Source organism: Calidris pugnax, unplaced genomic scaffold (genome assembly GCF_001431845.1).
Source record: "Calidris pugnax isolate Ruff unplaced genomic scaffold, ASM143184v1 scaffold40, whole genome shotgun sequence".
Lineage (NCBI taxonomy): Eukaryota > Metazoa > Chordata > Aves > Charadriiformes > Scolopacidae > Calidris > Calidris pugnax.
In genome coordinates, this window is record NW_015090796.1 from 2950051 (window position 1) to 2956760 (window position 6710).

Sequence of the window (6710 nt, forward strand, 5' to 3'; positions counted from 1 at the left end):
TTTATTCCTGCGCTGAAACCTTCATTTTGTGAACAGTAGTTGCAGACACCACAGATGGAGATTTGAATGTGGTGTGATACAGCACATCAGGAACTGGTTAAGGTAACTGTTTTGCAATCTGCAATTTACTCCTGTGAAAAGATCCCATGGCACTTTATCCGAAGGTAGGGGTGTTAGCCCCTGCATGCTGGATTCTTTCCAAGTTCTGCTATGTGCATCTGGATCATCTCTGCTAGTTTCAAGTGGATATACTTCTCTTCAGAACTTGTGTGCTGTTCCTGGCAATTAGAAGCTGGTATGAACACCCCAACCAGAGATTATTTTAATTTAAAAAAATTGCTGTATTTCTACCTGTAAGCTGCAGTGGTTGTATTTCCCGGTGGAAATAGGCATACTTTATAAAGCAGACGCAACACTGTGCTTCATTTTGCACTTTTTAGCTATGCATTTATTAGCAAAATAAATCAATCATCCCAAATCTCTAACCGGTTTCAAAATAATTTCATTTAAAGGGAAAAAAAAAAAAAAGGTTTTTTTTCTTTTAACTTGAAGATGCAATGCCATATTGCTTCATCTAGCTGATAAACTCTTTAAACAGTGCAATAAAGAGGTGTGCTAGAACACGTGCAAGTCAGTGTTTTCACTGAAGAGTTCATCTGGCCCACAGAAGACACCTTAAGGCAGGAAGTTAAGCTATATGAGGAGCAGCCCTCAGGCTGCTGCTCTCCTACAAAGACAAAGCCGACCACGGATCAGGGACATTATTTATAATAGGTGACATATACGGCACAACTGAGGTCATTAATGTTCCTGTTGAGAAACTGTGCACTGAATGCCACAGGGCAGGAGGGGCAGGTAATCTACGTATTCCCAAATTTTTAAAATTTTTCACCTACTGTCAAAATGAGATCCCTCTCTCAAACTGGTTGTCTTACACCAGAGAGGAGGGCGCAGCAATGGGAGGATGTTGGAAGGGGGAAAAGGAGGAGAAGCCTTAAAACCAGTTTTATCACCTTTAGTAATCTAGCCAGGAGAAGAGGAGCATATGCTGGTGCAGACGCTGCTGCTAAGCCGTGCCCCGGCACAGATGTGCACACCAGGAATCCGTGATTCACTGTTTTATGGCAAAGACACCGAAAACTCCAAGCCTCGCTCCCATTTGCAAGACAAAAACCACTTCCATACGCCAGGCTTTAATGACTCTTTAGGTCTTCCGCCTCTGCCAGGTGCAAATGACTTTTCATGTAGGCCAGCAGCACACTTCCCTCTCTGCCTTGTGGTTTTCTAGGGGCTTTGAAATGTGTTTTTCCCCTTCTGGAGGGCCCAGTGGCTTATTCCTCTTTTCGGCAGCCCCATGCTGGTCTGGGGATATGTTCTGGGGATTTTTGGTTTGAGTGCAGTCTGTTTTTCTAAGGCTGTTGCTGCTGCTGCAGCATGTCAGGAGCTGCTCCAAGCTTTCTAATTTCTGAGATGAAGCCTGAGGATGGATGAAGCTGTAAGGGAGCTTTGCTAACTGCTTTTGGAGCTCTGGTATCCCTGAGTTTAGCAGGGTAACATGTTCTTCCTTCATATTTCAGCCTAACTCTGCAGAAGCCAACAGAGAGGTACAACAGGCTGAACCCACTGAAGCAGTTGCACAAGTGCTCTAGGTGGGCTGATGTTTGATGAAAAAGTTTTAAAGAAGTTGCCCCATCTTTTTGGAGAACATAAAGCCCTCTTATGTTGAGCATTTACTGCTAGTTTAACACAATGGAGAGATCAAAGTCTTACACTGAAGGAAGACTTCTATTTCTGTTTAGAGTTAAATCCAAATTCCTTCCAAAAAATGAGCAAGAATCAGTCTTTTCAAAACATGGTCATGGCAGCTTGGAGTGCAGTATTTGTCTAGGCTATAGGAAGACCAGTTTCAGATTTCCATTTGACTTGCAGTGGTTTGAAGCCCTACAGAGGTATTTTTTTCTGTTGGCAATGGAGTGTCTGCTGGTGGTATGCAAATCATTTTAGGTCTGGAAAGTGGATGACCAAATTAATATCCCAGTGTGTTCAAACTAAGTGCCTGGCAGAGCTGCTGTTTCAGTTATATGGCTTTCCAGCCTGGAACTGGCGTGTGCCTGGGGCAGGTGGGATCCATCTCAACCCGTTCAGATAGACATGTGCAAAGTTCCTCTTAAAACCCAAGTCCATGCACCTAATTGCAGCATTAGGTCTCATAATGCTTTTAAAATCTGGTCCTTTATGGTCCTCACTTTACTTTTTTCCGGTGTTTATCTTGAATGATCAGGTGTTAGACACATTGCTGTCAGCTGTGTGTAACTTTCTGGATTTGATTCTGATGCTCTAACAGCCACTGCCAGGCAAGTCCTGCACAAAATTGCTGTGCAATTTTTATATTATTAAATTCTAAGTGAATTCATGTTTAATGTGTTTGTTCTCCCTTTTTGTCTCCTTTTCACGTACGTCCTAGCAAATAAGTTTGGTTGCAAAAACGTTTGCAGAAGCAGCAAAATTTCAAGCGAGAATGAAAAATATTTGTGGGAAGCAGATTTTGTATTAATCAGAAACCTTGCTCTAAGAAAGATCTTGTCAATTCAGAGAGTTGAAGTATGTTAGGTAGCTTTTAGTTAAGCTTGCTTGAATTTTAAAGATTCAACTCTTTGCAAAAATCCTAACAAATGGCATAGATATCAAAGACTTTGGGGATCACTGGCTCTGTCACCTTGCTCTCTCCACAACATATTGAAGTTCACTTTCTTTGCTGGCTTGGTTCCATCTTAAGGGTGAGGAGGGCTTTGGCTCCTTGTGTGCCTGCTGGGAGGCTGCAGTGGTGCTTGAGAACAACTAATGGTCACTCTGGGGAGAGGGACAGAAAACATGGGGGGAGCAGGTAGACGTCTTCAAAGACCAAATTTCTGCTATCTTTGCTGTAACTCTTTACATATGGTATCATTAGCCTGAAGCACTTACAGTCAAGTCTTTTGTTTTGAGATCTCAACCAGCATGGTCCTGCTGAATTTTCATCAGGCCAGGATGAATTTTTCCTCTAACACAAAATCAGAGCTTGCCTCCTTTGAACACTCCTCTCCGTTTGCAATGAATTTGCTTCCAGCAGCTGTTTCTGCAGTTTAAGTCATTGGGCCCAGAGTCTGGGTCCCACTTTTTGCTGCTCGGTCCTGTGCTGCCTCTGAGAGCAGCGCAGCAGTTGCCAGCAAACTGCACCGTATAATAAAGTTCAGAGGATGCTAAAGATCAAAAGGGTCTGAAAAATGACCAACTGTTACTTCTACCTTCGCCCAAGAGCTGGTGTTTGTCAGAGTGCAGCTGGCTGAATTTACACTGGATTATCTGAAGGACAAGGCTATACTTAATAATAATCATAGAAATAAATTCATATTCGTCACACCTAGTTTATCCGTACGGTGAGACAGTCATCTGGATCTGAATCTATTCTGAAGCACGTGTATTCTTCCACTTTTTTTGAACTTCAGATTGCATTTCCACTAGCTTGTCAAGCTTGATACAGTTTCAAATGTTTAATGTCCAATGATACAGTACACAACAGCACTTGCCTAATTTCCTGCATTGATCATTCAGGTATTATTTTCACTGAGTCCAAAAAAGGGAGGCAGAACATTTTACCCATTCCTAAGGAAAATTTTCCCCCTCTAGGCCTTCTATTTCCTCTGTCTCCACTTACAAGGCTTTTCTTTATCATTGACACAGGTAGATAAATTTGTGGTGGGATTCTGCACATTTTACAAAAGTGACAAGTTCAGTATGCAGAAAAAAAAGCAGAACCTTGTCCAGACTCCAGACCTGAGACCGTCTCCTTTCCAGGGCTGTCCAGTCGTCCCAAGGTACTGCAGTTTATCAAACAATTTCCTCTTTAGTCCTCATTAGTATCAGATGCAGGAAACCTGCCAAGGAGTGTTTGTCTTATTGGTTTAAATTAAAAAAGTAGAGTATCTCAAGATTGAGTGGAAGATCCATTGAATGGTTCATATTAAAATGATGTTTTGGCCAAGAACCCGAACATACCTATGGATACTCGGTGTGTGCTTTCAGTCAGACATTAAGCTTTTGGCACAACTGCTCCCACTTTGTTTTTTTATGCCACGATATGATAACACTACAATAATACTTAAATGCTGACACAACAGAAAACATTGCCAGTTTGGACTCCCAGGCATTGGCAAGCTTTTTGTTATATTTGCAACCTAGCACTCTCTGTGAGCTTCACAAAAATGTTCATCACTTTCAATGGAGGTGGAGGGAAATGAAAAAAAGAAACAAATTGCTTTACAAAGTGTTGAGTCGGAGAGGCTAAATATCACAACAAACGGAAGATCTGCAGCACGTCAGAACCTTTTTCTTTCTTCCTTTCCTTGAAAGCGTGAGGTTTTTCACTGGATTTATCTCTATAGGTGCAATCCATTTCCATTCCACCATTATGTCATCTATAATTTAAATTTACGAGACAAAACTTTAGGCTTGCCAGGGGAGCAGCTGGAGCGCTCTATTCCCTTTGCCATAGAAAATGTAGATGTGCTGAACGTATTGTGTCTGACAAGCCCCATTGAAAGCACTCCTATCTTTTCTGACAAATATCCATCAGCATGTAATATTTATTCTTCTGTTTTAGTCTCCCTGCAAATAATTGACGGTCCCTCGGCAAGGAGTGGGTTTCCTGCTGAGGCAGCACCACCTGTATGGCTTTCCCAAGCCCACATCAGATGCTCTGAAATGGAGGCTTTCATAGGGCTAATGGATGAAATGAATGAAGCAGATGCAGTGAAACGCAGGGAAACAGATTTTTCTCCTCAAAACTGCATTGTTAGTGTTAACATTGCTCCACAATGACACCTTTATATGACATTTATTGCAGAAACAAAAAGACTTTTCAGATTTTTTCACTTCTTGCATTTTATTGGCCAAAAATCCCTCATTCTTGCAACATAGTTGTACACTCTAAGTGTCCTTATGCTTCCAATTTTAATTTTACTGATGTAGACAATATCCCTGATGCTGTCCTCTATTACTCCCTTAAACTAATATTTTCAGGGGTGGCTAAGTATCATGTGGGTTTGGGTGGACAACAGGAGATATGTTATGGGACCCGAACTTCAGAAAATGTTACTTATTCCACCTTTGAAAAGTGGATACCTCCAGGAACGCCCAGCTTGGTCACCCCAAAAAGAAGTTGTCCCTGTCGCTTTTGGCCAGTGAGGTGACTGAGGTGACTCATGAAGGTAGAAATATTCAGGAGGGGGCCACACATGAAATCAGAAGTGATGGTGAAGCTGGTGCATCACCAAAGAGCACAGGAATATTCCTTCACTTCCCAGAGAAAGATTAAAAAATGGCCAGCTGTTTTCTGCTCCCACCACAGTTCTTGCCAGTCATAATGTAAGCCACCAAAAAAGCACAGCTTGATTTTTCTGGTGCCAGAAACTGTGTTTTCAGAGCTGGTAGCCTAAGAAATGTCTGTGGTAGAGAAGCTAATGTCCTTAGTGATTGTTTCTTTAAATGTAAGTGGCATTTTAATAAACACTGTAATAAAACTACTCAATGCACTGCCAGTATGGCAATTACTGATTCTTTTGGGGACAAACCCTGTGTTATTGTGCAGCAAATATTGCCGGTAAGTGTCTTTTATGTGTCTACCTCTGTACTTAACCTGTGCAGGTAAATGTGTCCCTTGTAGCCATGGTGACAGTCCCTGCTTCCTTAGGTCATCATCTTCCTTTTAGCTCTGAAGGTCCCGCTAGGTGAGGTGTGTAAAAACGATGTCAAGAGAATTAATTTTATGATTGTTATTTGTTTTACACTAGAGATCTCAGCAAAAAAAAAAGCCTTAACCTAGATTGCAACCCTCCTGTGTTAGTTCCGTGCAGCAGTCAAAGGCAATTCCCGGTCCCTACTAAAGAGAGAAGCACAACATCCCAGAAATCATGGAAAATACATTCCCAAGGAAATCAGGTGTGATGAGAAGAGGGGCACAATAACAAGGCTGTGAATAATGTGATCATCTTTCTGTACATTTTAAATCCATGTCTGTCTTTTTTAAGGGTTGGCCATTGTTTTATTGTGCTGGGTTTTTTTATTCTAGCAGGATTTTGTCCACTTCTAGCCATTCTCAGGAGCTAGTATGGTAATAAATTTGGGGTAATATATTTTTATAGCATTGTTATTATGAAACTAAATGGTTTTGCTATGAAAATTAAGGCTAGAAACAGACTTGACCAGGCTTGACTAAAATCTATAAGGAATGAGGCAGAAGGTTTGCCCCAGTTGCCACTTGAGAGTGGGATCAAATGGAAATACTTGGGTCTATAAAATAGCCCTCCAACTTAGAGCGTAATATTCCCCAGCCATCCTACACAGGGATTTTCATGCAGAATGACCATTAATTAAGCTGAAAGAATGGCGTTTCCTTTGTTCAATGTCTAGCAAGACACAGCATCTTTGGGCCACTTTGTGACTCAAATCACATTTAGGTATGTGGGCTGAACCCTTGTACAGTTCATAATAAAATAACCACTGGCTCTCAGCCATGGTAGAACAACCGAGGATACAGAGGATGGTCCTGACCATGAAGGACATGAGAACTAAAGTACATTTAAGAGCATGCTGTTTATAAGGATCAGTGGCCTTACAAAAACCTTTTCTACCATGACTGCAAAAAAAAAAAAAAAAAAAAAAAAAACACACCA